The following is a 19,640-nucleotide window of genomic DNA, read 5'->3' as shown; positions in this document are numbered from 1 at the left end:
TACCCCCTCCCAACAGAAAAACCCAGGCCTCTAGGCCTGATCTTTTTACCTTTTGCCTCTGTAGGCCTCAACCCTTCACAAAGTGCTTGTGGGATTTTCTGCCTCAGGTACAAAAATACCTTAGGTGAACTTGGGTACTGGGCCATTTGCTGCTCAGCCTCAGGCAGCAACATTTCTTGGGCCAGCCCTGGTTGAGCTGCTGCTTCTAATGCTGGGTCCAAGCTGGGGCCATGTAGTTACAACATCGCACTCCTGTGGTTGCTGCCAGGACTCATTTCTCCCTGCTTCCTACTTCCTCGCTCCCAAATTCTGCTGATAGCCAGTCAGATAGCTTGAGAAAAAACTCATCCCATGAACATGCATGACCTAGGCTGACTGACAATCTGGACATTAATCTGATTGGTCAGAGGCCTGAAAGTGGGACATGATTCCCTGTGGTTCCAGGTCATTCCTGGAACTCTGGCAACCATAATAAATCCTGGCTACTTGTACAAATAGCTGCTCAGGCAAATTACTACACAGGCAGTGTCATATAAAGTATACACATGGCAGCAGCTTCCATAAGTGGGGTACTTGGGGATATGGACATACCCAGTCACAGGAACCTCCATGACATTATGCTTCTCATATGAATAGACCATCATATGAACAGCTATGTGCACAAGTTAGCCAACATGTGTAACATTTGAAACAGCTCTAAGACAATGCCATCACACAGCTTTTTTGCACTTTGCTACCAGGAAGGGTTAGAATGAAGTGAAAATTTGACTCCCCAAATTCTCAGGGAGTCAAATTCTGCACTGACTCTCATGCTGGACTAGCTTACATGTTAGAAATATGGAAATGCAAGCAAACAGCTCTGAGCGTATCACATTGCTTGAATAAAGTAGTATTGATTATGTATTCAGGAAGTATGCTTTCAGGACATAGATCTCTGTTGCAGCTATTATTTCAAACATGCAATTTTGGAATTGGCTATACATTTTCAGTGCCATTATTTTAAAAAAACAACACTAAAGTGATTTCATAATTATTTGGACTGAGAACATTCTATCACATTTTGTGTTGAAGAAAAGACATTTTTATAAGCTACCTGCATTATTAACTCCTAAAAAAAAAAAAAAAAACTTTGTAACAACTTTGTAAGGGAAGTGCTGATACAATATACTAAGCAACGATTTGTAAACATAATGTTCTAAGTGACAGAGAAGAGCTACAAAGATCTCACTTGGCTCACCAGAAGTCAGTGAAACAAAGAGAGCTTTTTTTTTGCAGTCTTTTTTCTGCTGAAAACTGATTTCTACCAGCTGACATTTCATTTTTGTTTGCACACAATTTGTGTCTCACTCATTAAATAATTTCTAAAATCACCTTGTTTCTGTTTCTGTATCTATAGTTAGGAATAACAGCCAAATTGTTTGTGATCAATTTACATAATAAAAGTAAATGAAATATCTTAGATTGAATAAGGGTTTGCTTCAAGTACCGTTTGAACTCGTGGGAGTGTTTTAAGTCAGTTTGATCTCAATCCTACACGTTTGTCCCAAGCTGAAACATGTAACACACATTCCCATCCTGAAGCCCAGGGTCCGTTTCCTCATGAGCACAGTAGATTTAGGGTTGTCTGCTAATAAGAACCCCAAGTCTAGCTATATTTTCATCTTTCTGACCAGCTGCCAGAAAAGGGGAGTGGGTATAAAGCAAGCAAAAAAAACCCCCACACACAAAGCAATAGGTGAATATAATACTGCTTTCTCCATCAGCACTGGTGTAACAGCACAGCCATGCACAGTAAGGAATTATTGGGGCAGTTTCAGTTCTTGTGTATGGAATGCAAACACACACAGAGAGAGACAGAGAGAGAGCAAGCTGCCTTTTATTTTGTTAGACTAATGGTTGATCACAGTGGCGGCTGGTGCCTATTGGGGCTGGTAGGGCGGAGGACAGGACAGATGCTCAATATTCTACTGACATTGCCAGACGAGTACTAGAGAAGACCACATGTGGCACTTGGAAGCAGTGGAGCAAATGTTTGTGTTTGTGGAGAGATCTTTCTGGGCAGGGGACAGGCAGGGGACACGTAGGGGGTCACTGCCCCATCTGTCCCACATATAGAGCTGCCTTTGCTCCATCATCTAACTCAATATTGTCTATTCACTGGCAACAGCTCTCCAGGGTCTCAGGCAAAGAACATTCCCCTCACCTGTTACCTGATCCTTCTTTAAATGTAGATACCGGGGACTGAACCTGGGGTGTTCTGCATTCAAAATACTTGCTCTGCCACTTTTCTATGGTCCCTCCACATCCATAGTAGGTGTTTCAGTGCTGCCCATGACATTCCTCTTCTCCCCCTACCAGCAGCAATATAAAGAACTCCTAGCATTGGTGGGTACAGCTCTCCCCCTGCCAGTCCTATACTTTACTCCAGGGGTGGCCAACTTGTGGCCCTCCAGAAGTTGTTGGACTGCAATTCCCATAATCCTTCACCATTGGCTATTCTGGCTAGGGTTGATGGGAGTTGCAGTCCAACAACAAGTGGCCCACCCCTGCTTTTCTTTGTTGTTAGCTAATTCAACTAAACTAAAGATTTTTAGATAAGGGCACATAAAGGACCTGACCCTCTTTTGCTGAACATGGAGAGCAAGGTAAAACACACATACAGAGAGAGGGAGAGGGAAGTCAAGAAAACGCTGATGAAAATCACAGACAAAAGAATGTGACAGAGACTTTAAAGTAATGGCAAAAGTAGAACTCTACATGGGCAATGCAAAAACTTTTACTCTGGGTATTCTGGGATCTTGGGAATTCTCTGTCCTTTGCATTTTTGCACTCTGTCCTTTAAGAACAAACTCAGTTACACAAAATGAGAAAGAGAAGCTGCTAAATAATATCAAAAGTTCTGTTCAATGTTTAATGACTTGGAGGAGGAGGTGCAGGGAATGCTGATCAAATTTGCAGATGACACCAAATTGGGCGGGATAACTAATACTTTGGAAGACAGAAACAAAATTCAAAGTGATCTGGATAGACTGGAGCGCTGGGCAGAAAACAACAGAATGACATTTAATAGGGATAAATGCCAAGTTCTGCACCTAGGAAAAAGAAACGAAATGCACACTTACAAGATGGGGGATACGTGGCTCAACAACACTACAAGCGAGAAAGATCTTGGAATTGTTGTCGATCACAAGCTGAATATGAGCCAACAATGTCATGTGGCTGCAAAAAAGGCCAATGCTCTTTTGGGCTGCATTCATAGAAGCATAGCTTCCAAATCCTGGGAAGTACTAGTTCCCCTCTACTCAGCAGTGGTTAGGCCTCATCTGGAGTACTGTGTCCAGTTCTAGGCACCACACTTTAAGAAGGATGCAGACAAACTGGAGAGGGTTCAGAGGAGGGCAACAAAGATAGTCAGGGGACTGGAAACAAAGCCCTGTGAAGAGAGACTGAAAGAACTGGACATGTTTAGCCTTGAGAAGAGAAGAGGGGAGATATGATAGCACTCTTCAAGTACTTGAAAGGTTGTCACAGAGAAGAAGGCCAGGATCTCTTCTTGATCATCCCAGAGTGCAGGACACGGAATAATGGGCTCAAGTTACAGGAAGCCAGCTTCCGGCTGAACATCAGTAAAAACCTCCTGAGTGTCAGAGCAATACGACCATGGAACCAATTGCCTAGGGAGGTGGTGGGCTCTCCCACACTGGAGGCATTCAAGACGAGGCTGGACAGCCATCTGTCAAGGATGCTCTGACTTGGATTCCTGCATTGAGCAGGGGGTTGGACTCGATGGCCTTGTAGGCCCCTTCCAACCCTACTATTCTATGATTCTATGATTCTCTTTTTAGTAGCTTGTTCTGAAGATATATAAAGAGCATCACTACCATGATAAAACCAGGACAACATTTTTGCATAAGGTTACCAAATATTACCTAAAGAGAGAGTATATTTCAGCCTTGTTATTAAGACAGGGTGCATGTCACTGATAGTACCTTCATCTACCTTGAAAACAGCATTCACTCTCCCTTTAGAACAGCTCCTAAATGAGATAAGACAACGATTCTAGTACTCTCATTCTGCCCTAGAGCAAAATGACTGCTGAGATGGGGAAGCTATAAATCTCTTGAAAACCTGTAACTTTTATTTTTGCTGCAGCTGCAGTTCTTTTGCAATGAAGAGCAGCTGGAACATTTTCTTTCACCAGACATCTCCTGCACATTTTAGAAACATATTGAAGGGGGAGGGTTGCTCAAAATTTTAAGTGGACGTATTATATTTATTGCTTAGAACAAGGTCTTCCAGCACTTCATAAATAAATATACACACACTCAAATTTTGATCCCACACTTGCTCCAGAGAGCTTAGGACAGCATATATGATCCCTTTTATTCTCATGTTCATTTCATTTCATTTATTATATTTCATTTATTATAGTTTCATTTCATTTATTATATTTCAATACTGCCCCATAGCTGAAGCTCTCTGGGTGATTCAGCTGAGACACGCAATGACTGATCCAAAGCTACTCAGTAAGCTTTGTGGCTTAGTGGTAATTTGAACCCAGATTTCGCCAGTCCAGCTGTCTAAACAGCATACAACACATTAGTTCTCAGGTATGGATATTTCCTTCACACCAAACAAAGACATGATGTGATATATGAGGTGAACTGGGCCACAACAACAATATTAAGGATATAATCCTATGCATGTTTAGACAGAAAGAAATCCAACAACTCCCAGCAACTCCCATGGCTGGCTGGGGAATGCTGGGAGTTGTAGGACCTTTTTCTGTCTCAACATGCATAGGATTGAGCCCTAATATTACTTATCTACAATAGGCACAAACTCTCCTTACAGTGCATGTATCCTTGTCCTAACGTGTAATGTTTGCGTGTACAGGAAGAACATGTGTAAAGAGGGTGTTTAGCCTAGAGTCATGACATGCAGTAGCAGGCCACGGGATGCCCAAGTAGGGGAAAGCAATAGATCTGTGTGGTTTAGATGGGTTCCACTTAAGAACAAAAGAAGGGTGAGGGAGAACTAGTGGGCTTACCATGGATGGTGAGTGCAAAAGTGTACAGTGAAAAGGGGGAGGTCCTTGTGCAAACCTTGAGTGCAGGTCCTTAGTCTTAACGGACACAAATAAGTGCTAGTGTGTTTTGCTGATGGTGACAGTGCTTTGTCATGGAGTTGTCCATGACAAAGCTGCAGGCCCCTGGATGGCCAATCAAGGGTCTGGCCAAGAGGAAGACCTCTTCATATCCTAGTGATCCCACGCCTGTTACATAGGACTGCAAACTCCACCTGCTGTGTACACCAAAAGCAGATAGCCCATTTGCATCTGCTTTATTGCCCTGTATGCCCAGGTTTTTACTTGACATACCTTTCGTGGACAACCTGGAAGTTTTTAACCATGGGCATTTGGAGTATACTTAAAACGGAAATGACGCCGAGCAACTCAGTAACAACAGGTACCAATCTTAAAGAGATACAGGCAGCCTCAAAGGCTGGTCTTCCTATTGCTGCCTATACCACCATGGTGCCTCAGGGGCATCACTGACATCCTCTCATTACTTTCTTCACCATTCACACTGTACATGCCAGTTGTGATCAAATATCACTAATATCTACCTTGCCCTTAGCCAACAGTGTGAAGTAGGCAGAAAAAATCCCAAGCACGGCCAAGCAAGCAGGAAGCAAATAATTCCTACTTGGCTCCATAAAGGAAATCCAAGTAACCCCACCTTGTGGAAGGGCAGGTAGGATAGGAAGGCTGATGCTTTGTCTCTCACTGAGGTGCAGGGAGGGAGGGAGGGAGGATCAGCTGTTTCACAGTTCTTCATTCTTCCCATCGCAAGAGCCCATTAACCATGCCACTCATGTCATGTCTGAATTCCCCCCAGCCTCATGCCCTCACTCTCAAGTGGTGAGGCGAAGTCTCCACCACCAATCAATGATCCCCCTCCCCCAGTGAGTCTACCTTCTCACCATCATTGGTGAGCTGTCACTGCTCTTCTTCCTCTTTCCCATCATCGTTACCACTTGCTTGTTTGACAGGCACAGAGCCAGTGAACAAGTAAGCAGAGGCATCTCCTGCTCCTCCTTCTCACCACCACCATTGTCTGGGCCAGAGAGAAAGGCAGGTGAACAAGAAGGTTGCCATGGTGAAGAGGAGGAGCAAGTTAATGGCTCTCTTGTCAGTAGGCCTCTGCTGGCATTGGGCCCTCAGGAGCTGCCTGGCCATGACTACCCTTGACGCTGGCTGTGGTGACATTCTATAAATTGAAAGGTCTAATATTTATGTTCCAAAGCTCAAGATGTATTTCAGGATGCATTTCAAGATGTATTTCATGCAGTTACATGCCACGGAGAACTCATGATGATTTGCACTTTCCTGAGGTATGTAGTGTGCCCAAATGGGAGCACACTCTTCCCCAACAAAATGGATGAAGCAGTCCTTAAATTGCTTGCAGGAAATACTCAGGATTGTATGAATCTTCAGACTGGGGATGTCAGAGAATTCTGCCACGGATCTCAGTAAGGCCGAATGCCAGTGCATTCGGCCCCCCAAAATCCATGGCAGAATGAAGCCCCCTGCCCCACCACCCCGCAAAAGGCGCGCAAAACGGAGCACTTACCTGGTGCCGTTCGCACTGCTTTGCGAATGGCAGCTGCATCTGCGGCTGCTGTTCACGCTGCTTTGCGAATGGCAGCCGCATCTGCGGCCGCCATTCGCTTCCCCATTTAGGCCGTGATAGGCTACATAAATACTTACATAGCCTATCAAGGCTAATGCAGGGATGCCATTTGCATCCCTGCGGAGGCCATGATAGGCTACGTAAATATTTACATAGCCTATCATGGCAAAAAAAAGGGAACGCAAATGGTGGCCGCCATAGCCGCCGCCATTTGCGTTCTTGTTTTTTTGCCATGATAGGCTACATAAATATTTACGTAGCCTATCACGGTAAAAAAAACAAGAATGCAAATGGTGTAGCAGCCACCATTTGCACCCCTATCTTTCTCCATGATAGGCTACATAAATATTTACATAGCCTGTCACGGCCAAAAACATGAACTCAAATAGCAGCCGCCGTAGCTGCCATTTGCGTCCACAGGCTCCACATGCCTGCAAATGCACCCAACCGGCGGCTCTGCGGAGTTGCAGACTAAGGAGGATCCACAGATATAGATCAGCTGCTGACTAGATGAGAGGCTTTCCCTAGCAAAATACACCAATAGAAGAATACCCTCCAAATGATACACAACAAGCATACTAACCATGCTATCCTATACATGTCTACTTAAAAATAAGTCCCATTGAGTTTAGTGAAGCTTTCTCCTAGGTAAGTGGATATAAAATTACAGCCTAAATTTAGCTCAAAACCAGGAGTAAAATACAGATATTAGTGTGTGTATGTTATATATATATATATATATATATATATATAACATGCAGCCTCAGGCTTCCATTATTACCAGTTTAAGAGAGAACACTTTAACTGAAATAATATGCCACTGATGTAACATTTTGAAGCACAGGAAATGTATGCAAATACTAAAAATAATTGCTGGAGGTACCAGATTTCCAGAGCCTATTATATAGATCCATCCTGTGAGATTGTATGAAAATAAGTGCATATTGGGGAGAAGATTTTATCTAAGAAAAATTGTACGATATTAAATATAGCTAAGGCCATTAATTAAATGTCTTATTGGAATATTTAAAAGGTATTGTTTCCAAAATCATTTGGGGCACAATCCTATGGTCCTGGGAGAATGTGCCAGGACCATAGGATTTTTTTGAAGTCCCCCTACCGAGGCCATAGACACTGCTATGACCTCGGGACAAGGCTCTGTGTTCCAATCCCTCCCCCTCACAGTCACCATGGAAAGAACCATGGCAGCTCCTTCCCGAAGTCACAAATGTGATTTTGGGGAGAGGAAAAAAGGGGTGTTCTGGTGGGTGGGAAGGGGAGAGGAGAGGAGAGGAGAGGAGAGGAGAGGCTGAGTTATGCTTAGAAGCCCATCTAGACAGATAAGCAAAAATTGCATCTGTCACTCCTTCTGCTCTGCTGGGTGCCTGCCTACAGAGCATAGGGTATTTGGAGTGTTCCAACATTGGAGCACTCCTTTGGAAAGCATAGGATTCCTCTGCTGAGTTCGCATCACAATAATATTAATTATGATGAAGGTTAGCATAGTTCAAAAATGGAAGTGATTTAAGCCAATGTATATTTATGGTTTGATTAGACAGATACAGAAGATAATATCTAATAAAGTTACAAATTGTGTATTATAAGTAAGACAAATGGTAAGTAACTTTGTAGAGCAGGCGTCTCCATTTATATCATGTTGCTGTCAAAAAATATGTCCAAACAAAAAAGTCGTATCTGTAAAAAATATGTCCAAAAAGTAATTTCTGTAATGGGAAAATATAAATGTAATGTAAAAGGTGCAAGTCTGCAAGAAAGTAAGCATTAATTGCACAAGCCCTTGTATTAACAATGAAAGATGTCAACATGGAACAAATAGCATTATTCCCTGAGGTACTCATGCTGCTCTACTATACTTAGCAGGATGAGGTCAAGGAAACCAGTAATAATAGAAAAAGTAATACATCTTTCACACAAAAAGAGCCACTGGGCCTTACTTGCCAGGAAATCAGGAAACAACATGGAATGGCCCTAAGAATCCTGTTGACAAGCTGAAGATGTATGAGGTAGGATGATTTCCCAGACTAATCAGCTGAGAGCCCAGAAATTTAACTGAGGAAAAGATGAGGGAATAAAGTCTGAAAAGAAATGGAGACTTTGAGCAATGTTCCTGTTTACCAATATGCACATATCCACATAGAAAAATATGAGGAACATTCAATTTGCTTTCCCCCCCCTGACCCACCCCTGGAAGTGTCATAGTGCTGCAAACTGCATGTTAGTTATACTGCTTTGGGGGCATTTTCATTTCCAAGTTGTAGCAAAAAGGTTTTGTAAAATGCCAAATCAGCAGTCGTTGTCCAGATACGTTTAATGTAATTTACATATCATCGCTCCCTAAGGGGCAACGTTACTAGGATACCTCACAGCAGCATAACCCAACTTGGGTCAGTCAGGCCAGCTTTGCATACTGTGGGGTGGGGTGGGGAGCAATTTAAAGAGCAACATTGGTGGACAGAAGGGAAGTGCTGAACCTGCCCTGTCCTTGAACCTCCCAATCCCCAGGAATGCATTTCCCAGCTGTTTTTTCTCCCAGTGTGACCCCAATTGTGAGAAAAACAGCTGAACTGAGGCAGTTTCATTGGCTCAAGTAATGGACAGGGGGCTCAGCTTTTGCCTACAATGCCCATCCTGCACTTTAACTACCCCCAACCCTTTCTTTAGATGAATTGGGCAACACCCTGACTGTGTAACGTTTACCTTTGCCCAAAATTGGCCCCTCAGACTATGCAAACTTCATCTCCATTGTCTTTCCCTTTTGTTCCAAAAAGTAATTTAAAACTGTTGGCAGATTCATTCTTCCTTTCTTCATGACCTAATTCACGCTGCATCCTAATAGTACAAAAGTAAATGAATCACATTTCTATCTAATTATTGTGTGCGCACTGAGCCGGCATTTGCATTTCCCATCTAGGAGTGCATAAGGACACGCTTCAGAAAACACTCTTCACCTCTTCCTCAAGATAGGCAAATATTTCTCTCCCCCCACTCCAGTCTTAGAAAATGGAAGAAAATTGGAACGGGGGTGGGGGTGGGGTGGCACTGGTATTAGCTTAATTTGTTCATCTGGATACAGTTTTAAGATAACTCTGGGCACAGTCCTGCAAAAGCTGGCTGTGACTTGCAAGCAATGTCCAATTGACTTCATTTATTATTTATCTGTGCATTTATTTATCTAGCCTCATCCAGCCACATGGTGCTTTACAAAGCATGAGAACAGGTTATGATCTCAAAATCAACCCAAGAGAGACAGCAAACAAGAGGGAGGAAAGGGGGGCAAGGATTTTTCTTTTCTTTCTTTTTAAATAAGGAAGAACAGGCATTTCTTTTAGTTACGCATTAGTAGGATATCAGGACTATGCCAATGCTGTCACAAGAAAGGTAGGTTTTAAGAAGTGATTTGAAGGAAGTAAGAGAGGTGGCATCATGGAAGCATTCTGGAAGGAAGGAATTTACAAGCGTAAGGCACAATGAAGGAGAAGGGGCAGGATCATTTGAGGGCACAGGAGGCCTTTGCATGGATGAATGTGGTAGAAGTGGAGGAGCGAAGATCACGGAGAAGGAGGCATTCCAGACCACTGCCTATGCTGGCTGGGGCTGATGGGAATTGAAGTCCAGAACATCTAGAGAGCTCCAGGTTGGGGAAAGCTGATGTACTGGGATGTAGGAGTGTAGCGATTAGGAACGCCATGGTACAAGCCTTTGAAAAGAAAGGCAAGGATTTTGTGCTGGACCCAGGAGTGATCAGGAAGCTACTGAAGGGAATAAGGATAGGTGCCATGTGATCAGGGTTGACCAGCTTTTTCTGGATTTGGGTCTTTGGGTTGATCACCAAGGCTGCTTAGGCTTTCTGAAATGGGAGACAGCTTGGGAGGAACCAATGCCCTGTTACGATCCTCAGGCCCCACAATGACCTGCTGAAAACTTTGGGGGTCAGCCAACCCTGCTAATGACTGCTTCATGTGCATGGATGCTTTGGCTACATAAGGACCTGACACCTGGATAATTGAGTTCACTATTTGTGTTTATGATTATTGTTATTGTTTTAAGATAATAGCATTTTTAAAGATGGGGGAGGGGGGGGAATGAACAAGTCCTGGCCTACTGTACTACTGTGAAAAAATATATATATAATGGCCTCCTTTTTCAAATTATCCTTCAAGTAATATCCATTAGCTCTCATTGTCTCAAAGGATGTGTCTCTGTCTCAATCAGTTGAATTCAAAGTAATGGTTAGAATATTGAAGAGGATAAACTGCTTTGACTTCTCTGCCTATTTGATATTATTCATAACTTGCTAAAGTGTGCTGCCCGCCTTTAGCACCCCTCACCTTTGACTTCTGAGAAATATGACAGTTCAATCCAGCTTCAATAGTGCAATTACTCAGTTTTATAGGTCATTATCTAGCCATTCTTCCAAGTCACCTTTTAAAGACAAGACAGAGTTAGGAAACATATCTGTGATATGACTTCTCAGATTATATTTGACAAAAGTACCTATGCAAAATTAAACATAATTTCCTCCAATAGCAGGCACAGATTAATTCATTTTAACTTCCTGCCATCTGATATCCATGACAGAATTTTATACCCATTCTTTTGTGCTGTTCTAAAAATACACGGGGCACTTTAGCATGTCATTTGTTACATTGTTTCAGGTGTGATTGCTTGGAAAGGATGTATTGGCTCAATCCTAAATCAACAGAATTAAGTTTCCACATATCACTTTCTTCTTTTAAGATCTGTGAAACAGGAGGTAAAGAAATTGTCCTTTTAATTAACTCCCAATAGGTGCTTTTTGTTTGGAGAGTAATGCAGATTGATTGACTTGGCAGCATGTTAGCCAGTTTTAGGACTGGTTTACAACCAGCCATTCTAAAGAGATGTTTCTATTTAAACATATATATGGCTCTGTCGCAAATGTTTTCTAAGTAATTTACGATTCTTTTAATAGTCAATAACACCAATAATAATGATAAGACCCATAATAAAAATCCAAAACTAAACATGACATGCATTAAAACAACATGTGGCCAGTTTAAAACCAATCTTTCTGGAAAAAAAAAATTACTTCTCAAAGGCCAAAAAAGAGGATGGCTGGATCTACACTTACCACCTTTTTTCACTTCCAATGAGGTTTCACCGCCCGCCTTTCACACTACGCAGTACCCGCCTCGAATTGGAACCAGAATTTCCCACTTCCGTGCTCCCGCTTTCAAATCCCTAATATCCCAGTATTTCCCCTTAATCTGCTCTGATTTTCTGCCTTCACTACTGTATCCGGTCATAGTCCCCTCCCCCGCCTGTCCATATACGGCAGTGTTTGTATTTCCCTCCTGTCCAATCACAGCTCTCGACGGCCCCATGTCTTCTTCTGGCTACCAATTGCACAGCTTCCTCAGCAGCCCCCGTTTCCTCAGCAACAAGCAAAGGGCTGGATGTGCGTGCACTTGTCTGATCTCGGAAGCTAAGCAGGGTCGGCCCCAGTCAGTAATTGGATGGGTGAGAATTTCTCCCCGAAACTTCGGGGGGCCGAGTGCCAACGCATTCGGTCCTCCGAAGGTTGTTTGGGGAGAACTTCTCTGCCCCCCCGCCCCCCGCCCCCCCCCGGGATGGGACTTACCTTTCACGAATGTCCCCCCCGGCGGCGGTTCGGCAGGTCTTCGTCAGGGGCGGGGGCAGCAGCTGGTCTTTCGACCGGCTGCTGCCGCCGCCGCCATTACAACCAAAGTAAAAAAAAACAAAAAACGCCCCTGTGATAGGCTACGTAACGATTAACGTAGCCTATCGCAGCTAGATTTGCAAAGTCATCCATGATAGGCTACGTTAATCATCACGTAGCCTATCACGGGTGACTTTTAAAAAAAAAAGCACGTACAGCTAATGGCGGCCCCCATAGGGAGCCGCCATTCGCATTCCTTATTTGGTCGCTGTAGTCTATGTAGAGATTTACGTAGACTACGGCGAAAATAAGGACAATGCAAATAGCGTTGCCCTTATTTTCGCCGTAGTCTACTTAAATCTTTACATGGACTACAGGGACCAAATAAGGAACGCGAATGGCGGCTCCCTATGGGGGCCGCCATTTGCGTACGGGCTTTTTTTTTTTAAGTCACCCGTGATAGGCTACGTGACGATTAACGTAGCCTATCACGGCTGACTTTGCAGATCTAGCCATGATAGGCTATGTAAATCGTCACGTAGCCTATCACGGGGGCATTTTGTTTTTTTTTAACTTTTTATTTCGCGGCCGGGCGAGGTGAAGCGCCTCCTCCCCGGGCTGAATTTCGGCCGGGTGAGGCGGGAAGCCTCCCCCCCGGGCTGAATTTCGGCCGGGCAAGGAGGGAAGCCTCCCCCCCGTCCTGAACTTCGGGGGGAGCAGCGAAGTGCCTTCCCCCCACCGCGAAGCAGGCTGCGAGACCAGGTAAGTGACTTTTGTGCACCCCTATGGGTGACCGCCTGGGAATCAGGCTTCCTGCATTGAGCAGGGGGTCGTTCTATCCCTTCAAATGAGATTAAGTTTTATCCCTTCCTATCCCCCGCTCCGGATGTTTTTTTTTAAATTAAGGCGTTATCCTCGCAGAATCGGGGCTTCTCCGTGATTTTTTTTTCTAATTCAGGAATGATCTTCAAAGCTTCGAAGTTGTGAAGCTTCACAACTTTGAATCTTCGAAGATCATGCCTGAATTAGAAAAAAAAAACATCACGGAGAAGCCCTGATTCTGCGAGGATAACGCCTTAATTTAAAAAAAAAAAATCCGGAGCAGGAGATAGAAGGGGGTAAAACTTAGTCTCATTTGAAGGTATAGAACGACCCCCTGCTCAATGCAGGAAGCCTGATTCCCAGGCAGTTGCCCATCCAACTACTGACCGGGGCCGACACCGCTTACCATCCATGATCAGACAAGCGCGCGCAGGAAAACAGCACAGCGCTCGAGTGTGAACCGAGCTCGCGCATTCAATGAAACACTGCAACAGGGAAAATGGGTGAGTGTGAATAATCACATTTTAATGCGAGAGTGTTTAACCCGATGGGACATCGAATTCATTGCGATGGCAGGCGCAGTGTAGATCGGCCTGATGTCATGTCAGTTATGTATATTGCATAACTAGGGTGCCACTGCCAAAAAGGCTCTAAATCTGGGGTGCTGAACCTCTTTCCGCCCAAGGGCCAAATTCCATTTCAGAGTTCTTGTTGGGGGCTGCATTCTAGTGGCTGAAGGCAAGGCCAAAGGCAAAAGAGGCAAGGCCAAAATGCCCCCAAATCAGCCTATTTTAGCTTAAAGCTCTTACTGCCAGTAGCCAAGCCCTAGGAGAGGCATTTCAGCAGTTTAGAATGGAGAAAACATTGCACAGCAGCCAGGAAGCCACCAAACGATTGTGGCGGGGTGGTCTGGTGTGGAAAGGGGGAGTGAAAGAGTGAAGCCATCACTACAGAAGCCAAGGAAAGTAAATCTGAAGTTGCCCTCTGCCTTCTTCCATCCAGTCAGTCAATCCATTTGCAAAGCAAATCTTCTTGCTGTTCTTTTAAAAAAATCTAAGTGCAATTTGAATGATGTGGCAGGAACTTGTAGGCTGGGAGAAATATATTCTCCAGATGAGGGGTAAAGACTCTTTAGCAGTAGCAGTTGCTGCCACTGAGTTCCAGGAGGGGGGCAGTGCTAAGTGACAGTAGCAAATCAGACTGCCTGGAAGAAACAGCTTTGCACATGGAGAGAGAGGGGGAGACAGGAGCACTATTCTATTTGGCATTAGGGATGTTGGAGAAATCCACAATGGATTCAAATGAGTCTGGATTCCTATGAATCCAAGCTGCAGATTCAGCAATGGACTGGCTTTTTCCAAGCCAGTCTTTTATATTCCAGACTTGTACACAAAATTTACACAAATGCACCAAAGATGTGCATCCCCCCCAAGTAGGCTAAAGTGTGAAAATGCAGATTTGGGGGGAGATTTGCACATTTATGCAAATGCACATTTCCACAAGTGTACATTTGCACACTTTCCAACATGAATTCAAGTTCAGGAAAGTGAGAAAAATCTGAGTCCATCAATGAGTGGCTGACAGTATGAAAGATGCCTGACAGACATCTGCACAACACAGACAGAACAAATTTAACAAAATGCATACATCCCTATGTGGCACTAGTACTAATGTAAATTATGTTCTGCTAGCATAAGCTACCTCTCTAGCACAATAGCCATAGCATTTGCTGGTGCTACAAGTTTCTGCAGAAAACCTGTCATCCCAGAAAACCTGTTGTGCCAGCAAACACTACTGGTGATGCGCTAGAGGTAGCTTATGTTAGTGCGACGTAATCATGCTAGTGCTAATGCAGAATAGGATACTTCCCTAAAATACAATAGTGAGCAGCATCAGAGAGACTGGCATTGGTGTGGCGAGCCCATCCCCCCACCCTCATGAGATCTGCAATATTTCCAGAAAGAGGAGGCTGGTGAAAGGGAAGACATGCTTGCCAATGCCAGTCAAAACTAGAGAACAGGCTCTCCCAAAAATTAGCTCCAGGTTGTTATGGCAGCCTAATCTAGCTGCTGTAATGCAACCATCCTCCCTGGGCATTCTTGCTTGCCAAGATCAAAGACTTTCTCGCCCCTGGCCTGTTAGATAATAGGTTTGTTAAAGGCTGGTCGTAAGAGATAACAAAGCAGGTAATTGCATTTTCAGAGCTGCATCATTTTTTTTAATAACAGCACAAACTGGTCTTATAAGGTGTGAACTGCTGTAGGATAGCATGAGCGAGGAAGGTCCATTTAAACATGAACTCATGGCGTAGTGCAGGGGTGGGGAACTCGTGGCCCTCTAGATGTTATTGGACTCCAACTCTGTTGGCTTTTTGCCATTCTCACCACTGCAGCTTAGGCTCAGAAGGCCAAAATGATTCCCCCATCTCAGAGCAGATGTTCCAGCCTCTCTTCCTCACAGGGCAGGTGGTTCTGGTGGCCTCTGGCTCTGTGAGGAGAGGAGGGAGGGTGGAAGGGCCCAGCACAGATGGTAAAATCAGCAGCAGGTGGAAAGCAAAGGTGATGGACTATATAAAAAATCTTATATTGGAAGCCCTTTTACAATAGTGCTCCCAGAAATGCAGCACATTTAGGGGAATGCAGCACTATGGTGTTTTAATTGGTCTCTGTATGTTTCATCTGAACTATGTACTGCCGGTATCTTCCAGTGTCTTTTGCCTCTTTATTTTTAACTGATTGGAAGGGGCAAAAGTATTAACAAAGAAAGGATGAAAGTAGTCCAGATACTCAGTGCCCCTGATTTACAATATCAACCTCGCTCACCAAGCTGACAGGTTCGTTCTTCCTTGCTGAAGATCTTCCTCTGATCTCACTACAATGACATTTCCTGGATCACAGAACAAAGCATGTAAAGCTTTTTGTGTACAATGGAAAAAGACACATTTTCATTATTGCGTTAGCAAGAGCCTGGCAGCCATGAACTTAAAGGGTTAGGAGTGTATTTCCTGGGCTTCACATCTGACAGCTGTCTTTGAAATTCACAGAATAAGCATGCCACTGACACCATATGCGGCTCTACTTGCATTTTGACAATGGTTACACTGTTTTGAATTGTGCAGAAAGGCTTTCTTCAGCTTTTTCAGGTGCTTGGCAGGTGAGCAGAGCACAATGAACCAGGTCCTAATCATATTTTACTTTAATCTTCAGAAAGGTGTGTGTGTGTGTGTCTGAGGAAAGAGGCAAGGAAACCAGTTCGTAGGTGTGTAAATGGTATAAACAAGAGCAAAAAATAACAAAAAGCAAACCTATGACTGATACTACTTAAAACATGAAGTTATAGCTTAATGGAGGTATTAAAAAATGGCTAGCTTTTTTAATCTCCATCACAGAGACCTAATGACTTCACAGAAAGGCAATCCAGAGTCCTGGAACAGGACTGCATGAGTGTGGGGGAAGAGAAAGGAATAAAACAGCCTGCTTATATAGGAGACAGGAGAACCAAATTGCCAGTAAAGTTTCCTAGACAGAAAACAGGTTCCCACTGAGTCCGGTTATAGAATTCTAACTATACATGAGCTGCTCTCTACCTGATCGTATTGGCAGTTTGGGCCACCAAACCCCAGCAAGATTGCCTTCATCAGGACTAGGGCCTAGACCAGGGCTGCCTTCACACTAAAGAAAAAACCCACAGTCCTCCCATTATGAGCCTTTCCATGTTTACAGCGGGCTCCCAGATGGTGACCATGTGTTTGCTGAGAGGGGAAGTTTTTAATTTTCAAGGTTCCATAGAGATCAATGAAACAACATCATCTAGTGGCTGTTTTAACAGCATAACAGCCTGACTTAAATAAATAATTCATTATTTCCAGATCTTTTTGAGATGGAATAATCAGGAAGTACCCCTAGATGTGCCCTGGAGGTTGACGACGTCATGAAAAGGACCCACAATCCTCCATGAATGAGCAGTCTCAAGAGCAGGATAAAAGCTCTGTGTGAAGAAGCCCCAGGGTGGGGAACCTCTTTCAGCTAGGGATGTACGAAAGTCACTTACCTTTTTGCAGATTGTGTTCGTGGGGGGGGTGTTCCGTCCTTCCCCCGGAATCTTCGACGGGGGGGGAAGTGATCCGGTTCTCCCCCTCGGAATCCTCGACGGCCGGCTCTGCTCCACAGCAGCTCTGTGGAGCAGCCGGCCAGGCCAGGGCCGTCTGCAGCTGGATTTCCGGCCGCGGACTGGCTGGTGCAGACGCAAATGGCAGCCGCCATAGTGGCCACCATTTGCATCCAGCCAGGGAGCCGTGATAGGCTATGTAAGTCTTTACATAGCCTATCACCTATGGGTAAACAAAAAAGCAAACCAACAAAAACCTGCGTACGCAAATGGCGGTGGCTACGGCGGCCACCATTTGCGTTCCTTATTTTTCGCCGTTTTAGTCTACATAAATATTTACGTAGACTATTACGGCGAAAAAAAAGTGGAACGCAAATAGCATAGTGGGTGCTATTTGCGTTTCTTTTTTATTTGCCGTTTTAGCCTACGTAAATATTTACGTAGGCTAAAACGGCGAATAAAAAGGGAACGCAAATAGCGCCCACTACGCTATTTGCGTTCCCTTTTTTTTCCGCCGTAATAGTCTACACAAATATTTACGTAGACTAAAACAGCGAAAAATAAGGAACGCAAATGGCGGCCATCGTAGCCGCCGCCATTTGCATACACCGTTTTGTTTTGTTTTTTTGATTGGCTTGCCATGATAGGCTATGTAAAGACTTACATAGCCTATCATGGCAAAGACCAGAATGCAAATGGCGGCCGCGACAGCCGGTCGAAAGACCAGCCGCCGCCACCACCGAAGCCACAGCTGGAGCCGCCGCCATCCAGAACATCCACCCAAGGTAAGTTTCGTCCTGGGGGGGATCTGAGGGGGGGCGGGCTGTTCCGCCACGGATTTCGGGGGGCCAAATGCCAGTGCATTCGGCCTCACTGAAATCCGTGGCGGAATTCTCCGCCATCCCTACTTTCAGCCCAATTCCATTTTGGAAGAGCTCTCAGGGTCACATTTCAGTGGTGGGTGGGGCTAAAAGCAAAAGGGGCAGGGCCCAAATGCCAGCATATTTTAGCTCAGAAGACTTAGTGTCAGCAACTGAGCCTTAGAAGAGGCATTTCAACCTTATAGAATGTGGGCGGGGGAGGAACTGCCCAAAAGCTACAGAATCACCAACTACTGGTGGTTGGAGGAAAGGGGTGTGGCCATCTGAAGAGCCACAGAGTGCCATATTTTGCCTGTGTGCCTCTGAGATTCTTCATCCCAGGTCTAGAGATGGGTAATACATCCTGAGCCAGATCCCAGGTTGGTGTATTCCTACAGATGTCTACTCAGAAGTAAACCCCATTGAGTTCAATTGTACTGACTCCCAGATAAGAATATATGTTTGCAGCCTAAAGATCTTCCTTTGTAGCTTCCAGTATTGAGCTTCCAACAATATGCTGTACAGGGTTCCCTTATATATGTTACGGCTAAGGAAAAGGAAATGATCTGTTGCAGCTTTTTACAGGATTTGAAAAGATATAAAACCCACTGCAGGTGTCATGTTCCTTACCTTTGTCCTCCCCCTTCACAATCAACGCACTCCAGGACACCAGGTTTCAGGCTCACTACTTTATTAGTTAATGACTAGCTTCCTTACAAATGCAAATTCTAGGAAACTCTCAGACTACCATGAAGACAGCTACTCCACACAATTACAAATATCAATAGAAGAGCTGAAGTGGAAGTTAGAGAAGTTGCCAGCAGTCTGGACATGAACTTCTCGACCAGACTAGCTTAGGAGGGACGCCCCTCCCTTATGGTGGCTCCCTCCTATGCAGGCTTTCACACATCGCCAACCTGGTGGAGCGTCTGAGCTCCGCCTCTTGCTTTTCCCACTTCGCTCTGTGACGGACCCTAGCATCCCTCAAGTCACGCCCCTCACTCTCCTCCTCCCCCGAGCCTTGGGTTCTCATGGAGAAGGAAAGGGAAGGGCATTCAGGCTGAGCCATCTGTGAGCCAAGGTCTCGGGAAGAAGGCCTTGCCATATCTGAGCTCACTAGGGAGGGAGCCTCCCTCTGTTCTGGCTGTTCCCATTCTGAATCTGAGCTGATATCTCCACATGCTCAGCTTCATTCCTGACAGCAGGTAGGAGAGAGATGGACAGATGAGAAGCAGAGAAGAGGCTTTCTGGGAGCTAAATAGGTGTCCTTATCCAAGTTCTCGAAATATAAGGAAGACAGGCCTACCTAAATATACACAACCCCCCATTATTCCCAGTCCCTTTGTTCTGTAATCAAATGTTGTTTTTATTATTAGTTTAAATATTACATTTTAAAACCAATAAATGGAGTTCTCTGGGCACTGTACAAACATAAAATACAAGGCAACAATAACAGAGAGGTTGGGGGGGCGAGGG

This window comes from Heloderma suspectum, chromosome 5 (genome assembly GCF_057233095.1).
Source record: "Heloderma suspectum isolate Gila_16-S chromosome 5, 16-S_ref, whole genome shotgun sequence".
NCBI lineage: Eukaryota > Metazoa > Chordata > Lepidosauria > Squamata > Helodermatidae > Heloderma > Heloderma suspectum.
This window is presented reverse-complemented; position numbering follows the sequence as displayed.